The sequence below is a fragment of the Amblyomma maculatum genome, chromosome 6, assembly GCF_055883805.1.
Source record: "Amblyomma maculatum isolate TAMU_Amacu chromosome 6, ASM5588380v1, whole genome shotgun sequence".
NCBI classification, from domain to species: Eukaryota; Metazoa; Arthropoda; class Arachnida; order Ixodida; family Ixodidae; genus Amblyomma; species Amblyomma maculatum.
This window is the reverse complement of record NC_139349.1, coordinates 118,736,039-118,756,400: the sequence shown is the minus strand read 5'-3', so window position 1 is coordinate 118,756,400 and position 20,362 is coordinate 118,736,039. Positions and strand designations below refer to the sequence as shown.

General features: G+C 45.0%; 1 pseudogene; it reads right to left on the bottom strand.

Annotated features, from left to right (window-relative positions):
* Window positions 1–1,692: 1,692 nt before the first annotated feature.
* Window positions 1,693–3,148, bottom strand: LOC146186652 (uncharacterized; annotated as a pseudogene).
* Between the last annotated feature and the right edge of the window lie 17,214 nt (window positions 3,149–20,362).

Below are 20,362 nucleotides of genomic sequence, written 5' to 3'. Positions count from 1 at the left end.
GAGAGGGGCTGCGCGGTATCCGTACGCAGCCTCGAGCGTCTATCAACACCACACCCGAAATGATGCAGTCGCGTCGCGATTTTGATGCAAAATTTTGAAATTTTTGCTGCTCATATTATTTCTTCGAGAACGTGAGCTTTGAGGGGCTACGTGCACGTTCCTACCATTTTTATTGCAGAAAAAAAAAAGACCTTGCATTTTATTCAGTGAGCACTTCCCAAGTAAATGCAATATGTGGTATTTAAATATATTTGCAAAATATGGCTCTAAAATGGAAAAATGTATCGCTAAATGTATGATGCTTGTCCTAGTGCATGAGAAAGAAAAAGAACTTTGAACTTCACCTGCCATTAAATGCCGTTTTAATACAAATCTAAACATTTTTCAGATGCTTCAGCCCAGGGTGGTGTTGATCCCATGTATGTGCTAGATAAGTACGGCTTCATAAACTGCCCAATGGTGACCATGCTTGCTGCAAAAAGAAGGCGAGAGGAGAGGGGCGAAACAAGTGTTGAGACACAGCAGGAAGGTTTTGGCGAGAAAGTCAAGTGCAGCTTGGCGGGACAAAAATACCTTTTTATTCTTTTCTCAGACTCCCTCCAAAGAATACACTTGGGCCAAAGATTCTCTGCTCTATTGTGACGACTTCAGCCACAGCAGCAACCTTAGCGGCCCAGTTGACTATTTTTACAAGACTAATGTATGCAGCCCGGTTCAGTGCACAGCACAAAGAACGAAAGAGTGGCATGCTGCAAGGTAGGCACCTTTTATCTCATCTATTAGTCAAAGCACTTTCTTTAGTTGTCACAGCTAGAAACAAGATATTGTTTTAAACTTTGTAAGATGCGTAATTCAGCTACTGGCTTTCTTTCGCAGGTCTTGTCGGATAACCTCAACGGCTGCGCACAAAATACTTCGAGCGAGGAGACCTCCGGAGGAAGTAGCAGAAAAGCTACTTTCACAAAAGCGCGTCACGACACAGGCAATGCTGTATGGAGTAAAGCTTGAGCCGGCTGCCAGAGAATGGTACAAGTACCACTATAACAAACAAGTGCACACTGTAAGCTTTGTTGTCAAATTAGATCAGCCGTGGCTGGCGTGCAGCCCTGATGGGTTAATCGAAGCCGATTATGGCTTAACAGAGCTGCTCGAGATTAAGTGCCCATATTCTAAAAGAAGTGGCAAAGAACGCTTTGTTGAAGGTAAATGCCTTCATACATTGCTTCATCGGATGGAATTTGCAAACTTAAAGAGTCACATCAATACTACACTCAGATACAGCTAGCTCTTTACGTTCTTGGTCTCCAGGTGTGCCAGCTTGTAATATACACCCCCAAGGAACAAATGGTGCTAACCATTGCACGTTGCAACAGCTTTTTAAGCCAAATTGTGCCCAAGCTTGAACGATTCTACTTTACACACTTGTTGCCCAGATTAGTGATTAAATGAGATTAGGCATCAGAAATCAACAACCAAAATAAAAAAATGTGTTTTTTAACATCGCTATACATACTCTTAGCATAACAATTGAGAAAAAAAACTAAAATTGCATTTACTTAGGAACAATATCTTAATGTCATTTTTGGTGATGTGATTCATGCTGTTTCAGAAATACCAAACTTGCAGTTTTTTTTTATTTGGTCAGTATTATATGTGCTCCATTGAGAACTGTGATATGTTATATGTGCTTCATTGAGAACTGTGATATGTTTTCCAAATGCATCAGCTAGTCAAACCAGTGATCATTTTCATATTTAATGGCAGTTCTGTGATACTGAATATTTGTGTATTGCACCAAATGTACAAAAAATGTGGTATGTGGAATCACTGTATGAGAGAAAAGGATTACTCATATTGTTTGAAGATGCCATTTTGCAAGTTTGCCAGGACGCAAATCACATGCATAATTTGGTCAATGCGATCATGTAGCTCAACTGGAAGCCGGACATTGATGATACTAAAATTCTTCACTCTCTGGATCATTCTCTCTACATGTATGCGAACACTTGCAATGTTGTAGGTCTCAGACATTTCCTCTGCTGTAAAGTTTCCGCCACTAGCAAATGGTGGCATAACCAGGATAACATCTGCTTCTGCCGCATCAACACGTACTCCAGGGAAGCCTTTGTCGGCAAGCACGACATCTTCCGGCTCCAATAGTGAAAGCAAGCCTGAATCAACTGTGATGAATGTATCCGTTGCCCTTCCTCCATATGCCTTAGACACAAATGTTACAAGGCCACTTGGAGCAATTCCAATAAGAAATTTTGCAGTATATGTTCCCTTATAATTTGAGTACATCAGGTTTTGTAACTCTACTGATGCAGGGCGTTCTGCTGGGATTTCGGTACAGTCAATCACAACTCTGCATTTGGGATAGTGTAACTTAAACACTCAGGCATTGTTGAATGCACGTCATCCCTGTGATGCCACTCGATCCAAGTCCGTGTTTTGGTGTAGAGTGTCTCAAGAATGCCCAGAAAACACCTGGCTGCAGTCTTACGGTGTACACCAAACAAGGCTCCTAGTGCTGTGTAGGTCATTCCAGTTTTCAGTTTCATTAGGAAAAGGGTGAGTCTGTCAGCTTTCGACAACTCATACACCGTTCTGGTGTCAGGTAGGATGCTAGCTAGCAATGAAAAGACTGATAATGTCACTGAACACAAGCTTACCAGGGCATTTTCATCTGACTGTACGGTCTGAGCTCCACAGAAATAAACACTCTTGTGATCTGGTCCTGATGCGGTATTTTGTGTTGTACAAGGTTCGGTTTGAATAAATACTGTTGACACAATTTTACATGAAATCTGTGTGCATGCAGTGTTGCTGTCAGTAAAGCTAAGAAAAACATGGGGCTCGGCAAGTGATTCTTCCTGGTGAATTGACGTCATTGTTCCAACCTGCAATGCAACAAAGAAAGTGCATTGTTAGCACTGTCAGGGAAGTGACCTGCGTTTGGTCAGATATCTACAACTGTCGAACGTAGTCATCATACCTCCTTCAAATTGTCGTGACATAGCTCTGGAACATGTTCCTCAGGCTCAGGGCAGTGTGGCTCACCTGGCTAAAGTAAAACAAAAAGAATGCCTATCTGGAATATGTGAGACAGACATGCATTGCATTTAAATAGTGCTCAAAATAATGTGGAACGCACAACATCTGGCTAGAATTTGGGTGAAATAAAACTGCGTAGGATAATAGATACCAGCATTAAACCTTTATAAAAGCAACAATGAATGAAAAAAAAAATTGACAGCAAAAACATCTAGTTATTGTGCCAGTTAATACACTTGATCAAGTTATTGCGTTTCATCGAGGACTGGACAGGGCTCCCCCATTTTTGCTTTGTTTATGCATAGTGAATGCAAGCCAACTAGACCAATGATATGCCTTAATGAATCTGTACCTGGTTGCTCTCTTCTTGCCCTGCTTTAATTGTTGAGTGAAGCTTGTTGTTTCTTCTTTTGCTTAGTCTGGAAATTTCACAAAGAAAATCAGTAAAGCTGTTATGAATCATATAACATTTGTACAAGAGAAGAAAGCAACTACACATGTTTAAACTTGAGCCTTTTTGTTTAAATACTGTGATTCATACCTTCTGTGTGCAAGGAATAAACAAAATAATGATTAGTTCAGCTGATTAATAATTCAATTTGCCTTTTAGGCTAATAATTACCTGGAGACGCCTTGTATGCATGCTGGTCGTTAGAGATTGATGCCTCTGTTAATACCATGAGAAACCAAACCACGAAACAGTTATGCAGTTGGCTGTTATGCAGCCCTTTAGGGCTACAAATATATATATTTTTTTATTGTAAGACCATGGGGATTCAGCTCAGGCAGGCTTGTTAATGCAGATTTTGTGGCTGAGATGATAAACAAAACACGAAGAGCTCATCTGGAGAGATTATCCTTCCTTTTTAACATAAATCTACACACATCTTTCTAAAGCAAACGTATTGGTAAACACTGTAAAATAAAAGATTACACCAAGGGAACGCAGTAACCAATGTTTATCTTGCTGAAAATCATGTTTCCAAATTCTTTTAGCTCAAGGACGTAAATTTCCCGCGTCTTGAAGCATGTTGGTAAACACCGTGACATGAATTATTAGTAGATGCAATTAAAGCATGAAAGTTTCTTCCAGCTGACTGTCATACTTTCTGAAACTGAAAGCTACCAGCTTTGGTGCTCTGTCTGGAGCTGAAAGAATGATTACTTGCAATGGCACGTCTCTCTTAAGTACCCACATGTTTCTACCACCTACACTTGAATAAACGAGGATCATGAAAACCGCCGTCACAAGTTGTACTGTGGTACTGAACGTTCGAGCAAAGCGCTCGACGTTAAAAAAAAAAACATTAATTTTGTCAACGCACGGCTGTTACCTTTCGTAACGTCCCTGGCAATCTATTGGTGCCGGCCTCTTCTTGTATACAGGCGGGAAAATGCTTGGGTTATAACTTGGGCTGTTAGATTCCTCCGATTTTCGATTGCCGATAAAATGACGGCTACATATGCGGGGGTGTGGTTTCGGCTGCCAGGCGCCCGTACCGTCGCTCCTGCGCAACAGAAGGTAGAAAACTTCCGGTTAAAACCAACTTTTAAGACCTGCCCCCAATGTTTCCACGACCGCACAGTAAAAAAGAATAGTGAATACTTACCTCTGTCTTCGAACCAACCGTATCCATGTCGCACGCCGTTCTTGCTGGTGCTGATAAAAATGTGATGGAAATCGGTAGAAATGAATCGGCTGTGCAGCATCCGACGAGTTTGCGTAGCTGTTAGTGCAACCAACAACACAACGCGTCTGCCTGGACTTCGTTTTACCGGACATATTCACGCACAACATAACCACAGCAGCGAAGCAAACTGCACAAACCAGCAACACACTGCACACCAATGCGACCGTCATTCCGATGCTTGGGGGAAGCGCCGAGAGGCGGCGCCACCCGTTCAGCTGTCCGGTCCCTATGGTCTTTCCAGTTGTGATGTATGGATGCGAGAGTTGGACTGTGAAAAAGGCTGACCGCCGAAGAAATGACGCGTTTGAATTGTGGTGCTGGCGAAGACTCTTCATAGGATGGAAGAACAAGCTATATACGCAGAAGGCTGGAGTATGCATTGGATCGAGTGTTGCACCGGTCTTGAGGGACATCTTCTTAATGTACGTGGACAGACACCTGAAGGATAACTTGGAGGGCTTGCATTATTCCACCTTCAGGTATGTGGACGACTTTTTAGTATTAACAGACCGTGAGGAATTCAATCAAAGAATGAAGGACATTATGGATGTGTTTACTGAATGTGGATCCGGCCTGGAATTTACTGTTGAGAAACCAGTGGAAGATCAGTTACAGTATTTAGATATTTTGATTCAATTCGGTGATGATCATGTTTGTTGGGAATACAACCCGAGATCGATGAAGCCGTTGCTAGGCTCCAATTCAGGACATTCCAAATTAGTGAAGAATGGGATGATAAACACTTGCTTATTAAGTGCGTTGACGAAATCTTGTTACCACGGCATGGGCAAGAGTTTTGAAAGACAAGTGAAGAGAATTGCAAAGGCCGGTTATCGCGAGTCAGTTATTATTGAGGCCAGTTGCCGGGTACTGAAGAACCTTAAAAGAACGCACAGACTGAAATCCCTGCCCAGCATGGGTGAGAGGAAGAGGAAGGTTGCCGTGGTACCGTATGTGCACAGGATTTCTCATGGCCTCAAAAATGTAGGCAAGAGGTATAATGTGGACGTCGCACTGACCGCCCCGCTCAAGATGAAGAGGATCTGCCCGGCTGTTCAAAGGGAAAGAGAAGAGAAGAAGCAAGAATGTGGGGTGAAACATAGAAACCCCTATGTTGGATGCAAGACAGGTGTTGTGTATAGGCTTCCACTCTCTTGTGGAGCCAGTTATATAGGACAAACCGGACGGTGTATAAATAAGAGACTACAGGAACACTGTAACAACTTGGAAGTTGGAAAGGACAAAACGTTTCTAGTATCCCATTGCCAGTCATGTGAAATAATGAAGAAGGAGAAGAAGAAATGCACTCCTAAGTTTGACAGTGTTAAGATTTTATATCGCCACAAAGAGAAGATAACGAGAGAGATAGTGGAAGCGTATTTTATTTCAACGCACAATAAGTGTGTCAGCAAGACGTCTCTTGCTCTTTCAAGCAAAGAGGTGTCTTTTTTAAGTGATTTTTTAAAGTACTTTTTATGCAGCAGGTGAACCCAGGGGTTTTTCACGTGACTGTTTCGTTTTCTTCATGTTTGTTTTTCTGGGCCGTGGAGTAAACGGCTTAGGCTTAGTTGTGAGTCAGCGCATTTACTTTGGCTTTCTTGTTTCTTGTCCCTTGTTTTCGTGTTCGCGCTGTTTATATCAATTATGATTAACGTATCAAAGTGACGCGAGCTGCTAGGAACGAAACAGTGGGCGGTTCTAGATCACTTTGTCCCAACTACGGTCCTATGTCTTCCATTATGAGGGTTTTGTCACAGCGGAGGCCGCCTTGATGTATGCGCATTGGAAGTGGCATGCCTCGGTGAACGTGATGTTATGTGTATGCGTGTGGTAAAGGAAAGGAAGTGCTACCGCACGCGGTGAACGCAACGCTAGCCTGGACACCACAGGCAGATAATGAGGAGATATGGACGTACAGGAATAATTGGGCGTGCCTTTGAAAGGGGTAGCCGACTTGGCCTGGCGCTGCTATGCTAATGAGTTGTGCGGACTCACAAGGCCGCATGACTCGCTAGGAACTATCCGTTCGTGCAGCCACTGTGAGATGGGATCTTGAAATTTGAAACCAATGGCAGCCTATGACCCAATGGCAGGCACTCTATCCAAGGGCAAGCATGCACGTTAGAACGGCCTGGTTAGGGAGGCCGTTACACCTGTGTCGAGTGATCTTGGCAATAACATATGAGTTGGATCTAGTGTTGCAGCAGTATGCCTAGCCTGCCCGTAATGGATCCAGAACCGGATACATTGCCGGGGCAGAAGCACGGCTACTTCCTAACGCGACATTCACAGTTCCGACAGCGTTCCACACTGCAGCATCCAAGAAAAGTTTGAAGCAGTCTGCGGTTTAAAAAGGCAAGAAAGTGGACCTCTTCAAGACCTATTTTAATGACAGAAGAAGGGGAACCGTTATAAACTTTGTATATGCCTAGTTGAGGCAATAAAAGCTAAGCAGACCGCCATGATGCCGGCTTAGGCATTTTCGTCGATTCGACTATATCGAGACCCATTGGTGGTTTGCGTTTCGCTTGCCTTGATACTCAGCCGCCATGGGCGGGATCGAAGCCAAAGCGTCAGGTTCAGGAACCAACCGCTGCAGCGACTGCGACAGTGTGATAGGGCTGTTTAGTTGGACGCGATATTAAAATTTATCCGTGATGTTTGTGCGACCAGAATGCCGTGTTTCACTTTTCAGCTTTTCACGTAGCGAGGCGGTAGCTACCATTGACCTTTACCGTGACCTTTGGCGTGCCACCAAGCACAGCTGCGCAAAAACAGGGGCCCCAACTCGCGCCGTCAACTCGCGAGGCGGTAGCTACTAGACGCGGCCTAACCCCCGCTCCCTCCGTAAGGGAGCGCTACAGCCGGAGTCACGTCATCCCTGAGACTGGCAGACTGAGGCCGCGAATAACCAATGTATATTCGCCAGTCCTTAGTCGCGGAGGATCCAGCCCCCGTTCCTCAGGCATGCGTGCCAGGAGCGGGGAGTAGGGGGCCTCCTAAATCGGTGGAAATTAAAGTTTTAATCAATCAATCAATCAATCAATGTTGTGAGACCGTTTAGAACGACGTTTGGGGCGCCGGTTCGGGTACGCCCTTACACACCGAGAGTTAATAAGCCCAACGTTGATCTACGGCCGGGCGGAGCTGCAGTTGTGCCACATGCTCCTAAAGCTAAGAAAAATTATGGGGCTGCAGCCGCAGCTATCGCCGGAGGAGCAACGTCGGATACTATAGGAGGTGGCCTAGCGGCAGGTGGAACCAACACAGTCTCCAGAGATGCTTTCATTTCTGCTGGCGTAAAGAATGCTGTTGCAGCCGGTGCCGGAGCGGCAGTTGTACAGTCTGCCTTAACCTCACCCACAACCAAGTATATCGTTTCAGCCACGGCACTCCTTGCCTCGCTGCTAGTTATACATAGAATAACCAGGTAGCACCCCGCAATAAATAATAGTTGAACCATATGCCGTGGCCAGAGTGAAATACTGCATAACCATAAGCATAACTAACACCACCACAACCAGCTACACCACCAGCGGAACGTAGGCGTAGCCATAGCTATTGCTTTCGCAATTACCAGGCGTAACCAGGCTTAAACAAGCTAAGCCACAGCCAATGTTTTCGTTCCTTGGTCATGTAAACCCCTAGCACATTTTTCATGGCCATTATTTGATCAGGGAAAAATAATGTTGCCATTAAGTCAGGTATTCAACTTAACACTGCTTCTGAAGCGCATGGTGGCTGTTTCGAAGAAAATAAAGACAGCGCCGCGCACGCACAATCTCGAGATCTCGCGACATCCAGAACGTGACTGCGCAACCTGTCCCGTAGCTTCGGTTCTTTCAAAGCCTAGTGTTCTCACAAGACCGACATGCAGGCAGAGCGCGTCCCGAGGAAACTGGTGAACCCTCTCAGCGGCTTCACTTCGACTAAACCAGTGAGTTCCACCGACAGTGCGCGTTGAGGCAAAGGCCATGTTTTCCCCGGGGTAGTCACGGTGCCGCTTTGGTTACAGCCAGAGTGCGAGGCGAGGCGTGCAATGGGAGGGGTTGGAAATATTTCAGCTCAGTTGTGGCGATACGTGAGGAGAATGCAAAGGAGGTACATACTTGTCCATAACAGTTTTGTCATCTTCGCGTCGGCTCCTGTTCCTTCAAAGATTACTTCATAGCACGACTGGAATAGCTTCGTAGCTGGTTCATGAATGTATCGTAATGATCCAGAAGTTATTATGTAATTAGTGCTAGCAGATACTTCAACTTTCTTTCAGCCGTTATTCCAGACGGTAGCGGACATGACGCGTAGTGTTTTTACTGAAACATGGTCAGAATCTGAGCTGGTTGGTCTATTTATTAAATAAAACAATGGAACGAGAAGAACCACTTGAAATAGAAAATGCACGAGGCTAACAAAAGCATTCTTCTACCGGGGCGTCAGATAAGTACACTCGTCTGTGAGAGCTTTGTTTTCAAAATCTATAGATCTCTGCCCGAAAAAATCAATTTACTCCCGTGAAAAGCGTATTGCTTGCAAATTTGGGTGCAGTGTGTGTGTGTGTGATTAATATTGTCGCAGCAAGCTTTGGCATATAGTTTCCAGTACAGGCGCAAAATCAGCAATATAGTTTTTTACCTCCTAATAATTTCTTCCATATGCAATATGCTTTCTTGACACTACAAGCATTTATGCCGTCTCTGTGCGTAGGGCCCCAACGTGGCTAGTCTCCAGACGGTGCGCCAGGTTTTTCGGCCTCCCACAACCTTGAAGCCAAATGCACCTCCAACACAGCTCAAAAAGGAACCTCGTGTTAAACGTTGTATGGACCCACAAACTGTTTTAGTTCTGCTCCTACTCGTAATAATCATTGCTTTTCCTGCGGCATTACTTCTGAGGTTTGTCACTCGTGGTCCAGAAATAGTGATATTCGAAACAGCGCCGACCGAATCTGATGCACCTGGGGCAGCATCAGGGAATGGCTCGGCGACTGGAGGTGCACCGAGAGACCGTGTACCAAAAACGAACGGCACCGAGAGTAAATCGCAGTGCGATAGAAGAGAGGACTATGACACATGTAGAACATCTGTGGAGTACTCTGATGACCTGGTGGAGCCAACCGTACAACTCGTTGGCCAGGAGAAGCATGAGGGCAACTTACCGGGAGATGTGAAGCCAGCCGGCTACAAAATCGCCATGACACTAACCGGTGAGCATGGCATATAAATGGAATAGAGGGGTGGCATTCTGCAGGTTGAAACCTATTGCGAATAGTTTTCCTTATGTACTGGAAGCAAGTCACAGATAAAATGAGGGGCAGAATTTTAACCACAGTCGTGAGCAGCGTTAAGCTGTCCTTTGCAGTCTGAACGCAGGATTCACTGCCTTTCGGGTTGTGTGATGTGACGTGACCATATAGCCCGGTCGAGTAAAAAGTGGCGGCCGACTCGGACTACGCCTTTGAGATGAAAGTGTGAAATTTTAATCCCGCCCTCTAGGATCCTTCGACTCCGATTTAGAGCGCTGATCCAAGGCCACGGCGGCACCCTGCTTTTGAGACACCTATGTCAGGTGGCTTTATACGATGTTCTAGCTTGTGACTGTGCGCTGAGAAAGTTTTTTCTGTGCAATTGAAGTGCCAATGAAAAATAGTTAGTAGGCGACTAGCAAAATACATGCACGCTAAAGAGGATTCACAAAGGCATCCGGTAAACGGGAGCCATTGAAGCTGTCGAGGAAATTAAGAACAGGATAGAAGTAAAGTGCATCTTGCCTAATTTTCTTGAAGATCATGTTTACTTGAGTCCTCCTTCCAACGCCTTTTCTGTCACCTGTTTTGCTCCCATATGCGCACAAACATTCAGGATTTTAAAAACTTCTTAGCAGGTCTTAAGTCAGTATAGCTACTTGTCTAATCCCCGCCGGGGTGGCGCAGTGGTTACGGCGCTCGACTGCTGTTGCCAAGGTTACGGGATCGAATCCAGGCCTCGGCGGCCGCTTTTTGATGGAGGCAAAAAACAAGACGCATGTGTGCTGTGCGATGCCAGTGCACGCTAAAGAATCTCAGGTGGTCGAAATTTACACAGTCCACCACTACGGCGTGTCTCATATCCTGGGTCGCTTTGGGACGTTAAACCCCACAAACCAAACCAAACCTACTTGTCAAATCATATTTATTCTCGTAATAATTGTCACTAAGTTCACAAGAACAGCATGTTGCAGAACGGCAGTAATTTAACTTTAGAAATTTCGTCATGTATCGATACCATGTGGCCGTTAGTAACAACACACAAAGATAATTAACAATCTGTGGCCGTTAGTAACAACACACAAAGATAATTAACAATCTGCAGTGCCGTCGTCGCAATCGTTTAATTCTACTAAAATTACCCTGTATGCTCATCGGTACAAAACCATAACCCACGAAGAGCTTCAGTATTTTCTAGAATTAATGTTTGTCTATCTTATTTGTTGTGATATGTTTTGTACCGTTGCGTAGGGATCTTGCGCAAAACATACGTAAAACGCCTGATCCCACATGTCCCCTCCACAGAGTGTCCTCAGTGCAAGGTGCAGCATACGACCGTTTAAAAAATAATGTGTTAGCAGGGTGCATTTGCAGTAAGCTTAATTGATATAAATGACCAAGGAAAATCAACACAGTTGGAAGTGATTACGATTGATGAATGTCGAGCATATTTCACTTGCTTATGAAAAAAAAAAAACATGCTGTGCGGGAATTAAGATTTATATGCGCTCAAGAAAGAAATCGGGTTCAACTCTGTGAGAAACCCTGAGTAGGTTCTTCACGAGGATTCGCTCGAACCAGGAATAAATGATGCCAAACAGAAGAGCTATGGACTGCGACATTTGTAGAACACTTAAAATATTTGCTTGAAAATTGTCTACCAGCACTGTAGACCTTTAATACCGCACAGGAATAATTCATAACGCTTCTTTATTCTTCTCGAAGGCTCAGCACTGGGGCCAACCATGAACGTCACCGGGCGAGTCGTGGCCAATTTCATTGTGTCCAAGGCCACCGACAGGGTAGTGCTCATGGCCAAGGCTGACACTTTGAAAGATATCCGCGTGGCCATGCTGAATGAGAGTGGCTCGCCATGCTCGAAGGAGAGGGTGCTGCCCGTCCTCAGCGTGAGCCGGGACGCCGACTATCTTATAATTCGCCTCAAGACGCCACTGGTCGCTGGCCATTCGTTCACGCTGGTCACTATGCACTCGTACCAGCCTACCACCGGCGGACCAATCACGCTTAAGCAAACGTGCGTATAGCAGCGCTTGCTTGCAACTTGTGGGTCGGACTCCGAATTAGAAAGGTTTCACATGCATACGAAATTTGCTAAATGCTTTTGTAATGACATTTTTGGGACGTAATTAATGCACGATCTTAGAGCCATCGTATTAATGTTGCGCAAGGCATATGGGTGCTCCCGTTCTACTGCTGTGTCCAGTTTTACTGTCACACATTCAGGCCGTTCTTCGCGCAATGACTGCAGGGTCATTTTGAGGGAATGCATTCCGACTTGTTGCTTTGTGCATGGTTAGACGACAGCGTCCCTCACAAGAATAATTGGAGTTGGTGGAATGCAAAGCATGACCGCGTGCTTTGCCATTTAGTGCGGATTGAAGACAAATGGTGTGCTCAGCAGAATGTAGTATATCGCAGGAAAGGAAATGTTTCACGATGACGCACATGCTTTTTGCTCGTTGGTACAGCCAGAATAGCTTGCTGTTTGGAATCATATGCTCATTACGCACGCCTCAATTCATGAAAGCTGTCGCTTACATGTATTATCTGCTATAAAAAATGGTGTCAACAGCAATACTGCGCAGTTTCCTAAGCTTTACGCATTGCGTGAGAGCAGTAATTGAAACGAATCATGGCGCGCGGCACGTTATTGAACGCTCGTGTGTTTTGTGCAGCTTTATCTCGTGCGAGGCGAATGAGTCTCTTGCTTCAAGAGGTTCTTCTCAAGCGGATCTTTCAGTTTCTTGTTCCGCACTGTTTCTGGTCCTGAAATAAGGTCGTTCAGCCACATATTTCCTACAATCATAGCTTACAGCGGCCCCATTAACGTGTTATATTTTAACAAACGGCGACACTTGATGGGAATGCGACGGCCATATGGCGAACGCTTTGTACATTAACCCCTGGAAATATATCTACTGCTAGCATTTAGCCACTCTAGCGTATGAAGAGCTTCTCTTGGAGTGTCAGCCAAAGGTTACGCAAACGTAAGAGAGCTGTTTAACTTTTCATAATGCCTTAAAAGGGGCTTCTTGGTTTGTAGCTTGTGATGAGAGCAAGGTAAGCATTGAACTAGACTAAAACACACAAAACGTTTTAGCATATCCCCATAATTACCAAACATTGAGCAAAGAACAGTAACTATGGTATTTTCTTCACTTTTGACTCCACCTAACTAAATTTAACTCGAACAGAATAAGTATCGCAGTAAAACCGTTGCAAAAATTGCTCAAAAAAGCAAAATAGACTGAAGATTTAACACTAATGAATAATAAAGGTTCGCATGACGGTTGTAGAACTGTGTTTAAAAACAGAAGAAAAGTTTAACACGTAACTAGTGTGGATGCAACATGCTCTCTGGAAACATTCAGGTGTCCATCACTGTGTATGGGTTTTGCTAGAATGGGTTTAGCGCTATTAGCGTGAAATGAAACTACGCAAGCTCGTTTTTATGCAAAGTATATAGCTAGGGTTCGTGAAAAAGACCTTCAATAATATGACGGTGTACGACAACATGAGAGGGTCGCTTTGTAGGAGACTGCGATGATATCTGCCAGGTGGATCTATATAACTGGGTGATAGTATATTCAATAAAGTCATTCAGTTAAGAAAATTTAGTGGTCTCATAATGCGCGTGTACTATTGCGTTTTTGTTTTCGACTAGGTAATCTTTGTGGGCGGGAGCCAGAAAAACTTTTGTTTCGTTTTTGTTTCGAAAATGAGTTTGCTTGAACATATATGCATAATCCATAAAAATACATGCGGGGGTCCCATAGTCAGAAGACTTGGCCGGGACCCTCGCTAGATCACCACAACAAAATTAATAATACCAGCATAGTTAGCCAATAGTTATAAAATGCAAAATATGGCAAAGCTGTATTTTTACACAAAAAACCAATTTAATTACGTAGCTATTAGGCATATAAAATATAAAAACCAGCATTGAACAAATACATCTTCAAGCTGCTTTTAATTGTTGGCATGGACATTGGTATTTTCAGTATTAAAGGTAATCAATTCCAGGATGAAATGGTCCAAAAGATGACGTCATGTTCTATGATTAGTATGAAATTCTGGGACAATATTGTTACTAGCTGAAAATCTTGAAGAGTTGTAGTTCGAAAGAAGTATAGAATTAACAAACTGAAAAGGCAGGGTATCGTCCAATAGCCTAAAGAACGTGATTACAATATAATACTGAAAGATTTGGAGGACTGACAAGGAATGATGCTCCTATAAGGTGAGGACGAGCGTTAGTAAAAAAAGTGCTGTAGGTGAGAATGCGGGTGGCCTGATTTTCTATATGCTGTGCAGACGATAAATGGCAGTTGTATTTCTCTAAGCAACGATCCCGTAAGTTAGGCGACTTTGAATGAAAACATAACACATTGATAAGACAACGTAACATGAAAAATATGGACGCGCTTTAATGAGAGCTCTGATGCCAAACCTAGAAATATTTTTGAGAGCAGCGATGGTGGGCTGAAAATGTACGTGCAGAATCTAGAATAACGCCGAGCAAGATAGTGTGATCGGAAGCTGGAATAGTATAAGAACGTAGGGTTAATGTAGGAGTGCATGAAAGGGTGTTCTAGCTGGTTTTGAAGATTAAACGCTTTGTTTTAGTGTGGGTAATAACGATCTGGTTGCAGCGCCTACTGTCCCAAAGACACGTAGGAAAAGAGCGACACCTAATGCAAGGCAAATTACAATCAACCGTGGACCTTTGACGGGCACTATCATTCCAGAATACATAGACGACTAACGTTTTGCGTAAATCGTAATGCGGTCACTGTGGCCTCGCGCGCAGTCCTGCGGCAGCGTAGAGGGGCGGCATAAGCAATGTGTCAAAGCGGCCGGCACTTGTAAAAGCTATCAAATTACGCCCTTTGGGAGGGTATAACTAGCTTCCTCAGAAATCGCTCTAACGTACCTACAAGGAAATAATTATAGTTTACAATATAAAGCCGAGGTCTTTTCTAGCTATTGTAGAATAAAGATGACCCAGTATATATAGCTGCAAGCAGTGTAAAAATCTCGACAATTTAACTAGCGATGCTTTTTGCTCATTGGGGCCATAATTACGTTTTGCCTCAAGAAACCGCATAAGAATACCGAGAATAAGGGACCAATCATTCCGTCATTATTGTACACAAATCGACCGCATCATCCGTAAAACACAAGAAAGGTTTTGTGTTTTGTTTGTTATTATTCTAAATATATTTAAATAATACTAGGTGATGCTATGGGCTGTATCTTGAGGCACACTGCTGAAACTAAGGAAGAGAAGCGAAACACTATTGCAGCGAAATTGCCCCATTTTTGCCAGTTAATCAATAAAGCGCAAGACTGGGTACAATCACGACCCTGGATGTAGGGAGGAGTGCAAATTGTAAGCACTACCATTTGTTGCAAACTCTATGTACAAAGATAGCGCGTCAAGGAGAACTTCAGCGCCTAGAATAGGAAAGCTATAAATCAAGAAACTGTGCCTCAGAAATGCGGTGTTCGTGGAGTGAAATTATAAAACGAAAATATAAACTAGCCACAATAGAATTCACACAATAGCGTATTTATTGGTATCATTTTTAGGGCTGGCGAAAATGACATGAGCCGCTAGATGCTGGACGACTCTGGAGGGCAGGTAGCTGGACTGGATTGACTTTGCCCAATTTTCAAACCTCAGCTAATTGCGAGCGAGCGACCATAAAACGTTTTCTCACCTTAGTTCATTCGACAAAAACTGCAGGGAAGTATATATAGGCTCTGCGGGAGGTGGTTAGTTCAAAACCCACCGCCGGACACCCAACGATAAAAATGGGTACAAGCGTCCCCCGGCCTGGCTCTCGGCTTTTCTAGGGGTGTGCGTTTGGCAGAAGCTCCGTAAACCCCGCTGCGCGCCCCTCCTCTGCAGTGCGCCCAAACCCAGTTTCGAACCTCGCGGCCTGCAAAGGTGGTCCAGTTTGTCTTGCAAAGGTACATCCTTTCAGCCTCACCTGAAGTGCTCCCTTAGAACCTCAGCTGCAGCAGTCCTAAAAAAAAGGGGGCCATATAATGGGCTTTTGCCGCACAAGGCGGACTTATTGTTGTCCGAATGCGGAACTGACCACTGCCACATCGGCGCAACTATTTGGGACCTATGACCCCTTTCCCAAACATTTCACCCCAAAGAGCCGAGCACCAGGCCGGGGGAAAGCTTTTACCCATTGAAAAGCCGGTGGGTACCCGGCGGCACCAGTGATCGAACCTGGTACCTCCCGAACACGAGGCGGATGCTCTACCACAAGGCCACGCTTCGGTCCTAGAGGTTAGGGCGTCCGTCTCGGCTGCGGGAGGTGTTTCGTTCGAAACCCGCCGCCGGACACCCATCGGTAAAAATGGGTACAAGCGTCCCCCAGCCTGGCGCCCGGCTCTCACAGGGGTGCACGTGCACTTGGAAGAGGCTCCGCAAACTCCGCTTCTCTCCTTCTGGGGCAAAATAGTTTCGAACACTTCAGCCTGCAAAGGTGGTTCGTGTTACCGTGTTTCACGGGGTTCAAAACTGAAAGCGAGTCGTGTCCTGCACACGCGAAAACTCAGATAAAGCCTTGTTTCAAGTGTGAAATGCTTTAAGCCAGCGTGTCGAAAGACGTAAAGGAAAAGGGGTTTGCGGAGCACACGCGGCCGAGTGGTTTGGGCGCCCGTCTCGGCTGCGGGAAGTGGCCAGCTCGAAACCCGCCGCCGGACACCCGCCGGTAAAATGGGTACAAGCATCCCCCGGCTCGGCGCCCGGCTCTCTCAGGGGTGTGCGTTTGGAAGAGGCTCTGTTGACGTTGCTGTGCTCCTTCGCGGGCTTAAAGTTTCGAACAAACTAATGACCTGCAAAGGTCGGGTTCACAGGTCGGGTTTCCAGCATGGCTGTAGGCTGAAAAAAAAAAGGGGCCACATTATGGACTTTTGCCGCGTGAGGCGGACTTATTGTTGTCCGATGGCGGAACGGATCACTGCCACATCGGCGCAAACATTTGGGCCGTGACCCTTTTTCCCAAGCATTTCAACCCAGAAGAGCCGAGCACCAGGCCGGGGGAAAGCTTGTACCCATTGAAAAACCGGTGGGTAACCGGCGGCGCATTCTTCGGCCTGCTGTTTCTAAAATTTTCAATCTGCATTTGTATGCTTGCCAACTACCGTTTCGATGCGCCGAGTTTATTAGTTACACACCTACCAATAAACGATAGGGGAAGGTTTAAACCACAATACATGCAAGCAGAAAGCATGGCACTGCCCTTGGAACGTACATCAAGTCTACAGTGCGCAGGGCAGAACGATGTGCTAAGCTATTACTTGTCGTAATAAAGTGGTCCTGGGTAAAGAAATCACTGTTCATTTCTCTAAATTGTTTTTCTCTTTTCATGTGGGTTTCATTCCTCTGAATGTATATTTTTTTCACTTATGAGGCTCTGATACATTGGACTAATTTTTGAGGTAACTTACGCCTGCCTCGTTCCATTTCCTGTTGCGCTAACACGTTCCGTTCTTAGATAAGTTCTTTCATTTAAGGTATTAAATTGTTTTTCTTCTGGTTTGATGTGCTTTTACGTTACTTAAAAAACCAACATTTTCTTAATGCAACCGCGAATGTATGCGAGATAATTAAATGCCGCACCGCCAACATCAGCGCATTTATGCACTAAGTATAGTTGAACGCATTTGCGATTACTTTCAGGTTGGGCCGCATGCAGCTGGAGGTAGGAAAGGCACATGCTGCATTTCCGTGCTACGAGAAAAAAGGCTTACTGCTGCCCATGGAGCTGAGCGTTACCGCCCCCCACGACCTTACCGTTATCGCGAATGAAGATATCGGATGCATGACTCGCAGGTAAGAGCACAGGCACTATTTTGGTGGTTTGGTGCGTCAGCCACATATTTTTGTGCAACACAATCACGTTCTGATCTTGTAATCGTCGAATGTGGCAATAATGTCATACCATAGGCCGGAAAGTGCGTCTAACACAAAGCAGTGGACGCTTGGCCAGGTTGGTAGGGGTGCATGTTGCTGCACCGCAGTGTCGAGGATAGAGACAAAGGCAGGAATAATGTTACGTGTTAATACGAAAGCATCTTCGGCACTGTGCTCGTATTTGGCCTTAAAACAGTCATGTTTAGCTGGTCCGTACATCACGGCCGTAAATATGATTCAGGTATCTTTGTTTCGGAACTCAGACATACAAGAGCTTCCTTTTGCAACCTGTTGTCTTTAAGTGGCATTAGTCTAACTCTGGTGGGAAGGTATGCTATTTATGCCGAGAAAAATACAAGGCAAAGTGAACAATGCGCTATTCATGGTCAGAATTCCAACGACAACTGCGCGGGTGTCTTAAGTTCCTCGTTTAATACGTAAGCCCTTATTCTCTCAGACGCGTTTAGCGCGCAAAGTCTGATCAGTAAAGGTATGTACTTCTTTTTGGCACTGCAAAAAAAAAAAAGTATGTCTTCTCCACCTCAAATCAAGTCACTGTTACTCCAATCCGCGGCAAAGCGGGCAAACCGTTGCTAAGCGCCAGGCTTGTCAGAAACAGATCGTCATCCTTGTCTAGCGAACAGCCTGCCGTCTCCATGGCAACGCAGTTGACCCCAATGTGGCCCGGAGGAGGATACGAGCGAGGGTGCGCTAACGGCTCTTTTATTAGTTTTTCCCTGAACGCGGTAGCTAGCGGGAAGGCGATGTGTGCTAAGTAAACTTCATGTCTCCAAACCATAAACAGGCTCGTTCCTGAGAAAGCAAAGCGTCGGAAACCCTAGGGAACGACAGTCGAGTGGCACTCAAGGCTGTTCCTTCTGCTACAGTTAGGATGCAGCCTTGCCCCAAAAGATCCCGCCTTGTCGCTGTTAAGGGGTTATAAGTGGCTCCTTGATGTTTCTCACATTTGCCTTCAGGTGCGATGTGGTGAACAAGGTCCCAATGAAAATATTTTTGTTTATTTCGCTTGGACAGCAACAGTATAGTAATATGGTTTTTGGTGCAAGGTATGTCTTTCTGTCTGCGGGAGGGATCCCACTGAAGTGTTGGAACTACTGACGGCCTCAGCTTGAAATATATATTTATTGGTTGCTTTTACACCCAATAGGAACAAACTTTCTTATAGTTTGTTCGTTTAACTATTGATTTAATAAACAGATTCTTTTAAGTTGATCGAGCCGTTCTTCGCGCTTCATGTTGTGTTAAGAATCCCAAACCTACTTTCGCTGTTCAGTTCTATTGAATGGGTCCTCAACTATTTACCACTAGCCTTCCTTAACCGTTCATTAACGTGAAAGACATCGCAAAGTGCACGGGCGCGAACTCTTGCCCCGCGCCGCAAAGCGGCCGCCGTGGTGGAAAAAAAATGTTACGTCTTTGTGTTCAGCAGTGGAGCGCCCTACCCGTTTTTCCCGCGCGGTGGAACTAAATCAGGCCGGTGTGTCTGATAATAACAGCTAAACAAAGGGATGTACTTTTAAAAATTGCTGGAGGTAAACAGCAGTTTACGTTAGCTAGTTTGCCCTGTAAGATGCTTTCTACGTGTAATACGTAATGTCAAGAACACCAGTGAATGGATCACATTTGGCAGGTAGTATAGAATTATGTTACAAATTGTCTCGAGACAGCTTACAACGGCTTTACTGGGCCGGTGCTGACTATTGAATCAGCAACTTCATTGTGAAAGGAACTGATTTAACTTAAACTAAATACTAATGTGAGCTATAACATAGACAACAATCGCAAAATCACTAACAAACTAGGACACTGAGGGGAAAACAGCGGATTAATTATAGGTATTGGTCACAGATCCGGACAAGCAATTTAAACAGCCATGAAATACTGAGAATTCCGTTGTGAGCATTTTGCAGGCTGACTCACATTATGAGCAGCATTTCCCCAGTGTACTCAAGACAGAGTATAAAGGCCTTGATATATTCTGCTTACGTGTTGAGCGGAAATTGACAAAACTATAGCCCTGAAATGAAAAGCGGTTACACCTGACTACACCCACTGGATACACTTCTGTTTCACTTCTGTCCGCACGAATGAACGGAGCGTGGCTGATCCAGGTCCTGTTGGGGCTGGGACAGGTAGGTCACCGCCGCTTGCGGCGGGGGGCTAGTTGTTGTGGTTGTAGGAAGAAGAAAAGAAAATGCACTGGCCTGCTACTGGCTCTGTAGCTGAGCCACCTCCACTGCCTTGTGCGGCCACAAGATAAAATAGACAAGAAAGAAAAAGGAGAGGAAAAGAAAGACGCGCGCCACAACAGCCGTCGTCCACCACCGAAGCATTGTCGGGTGCAATGACGACCTACAACCAATAAAAATCGGTGGCTGGCTAGCCCCCCCCCCC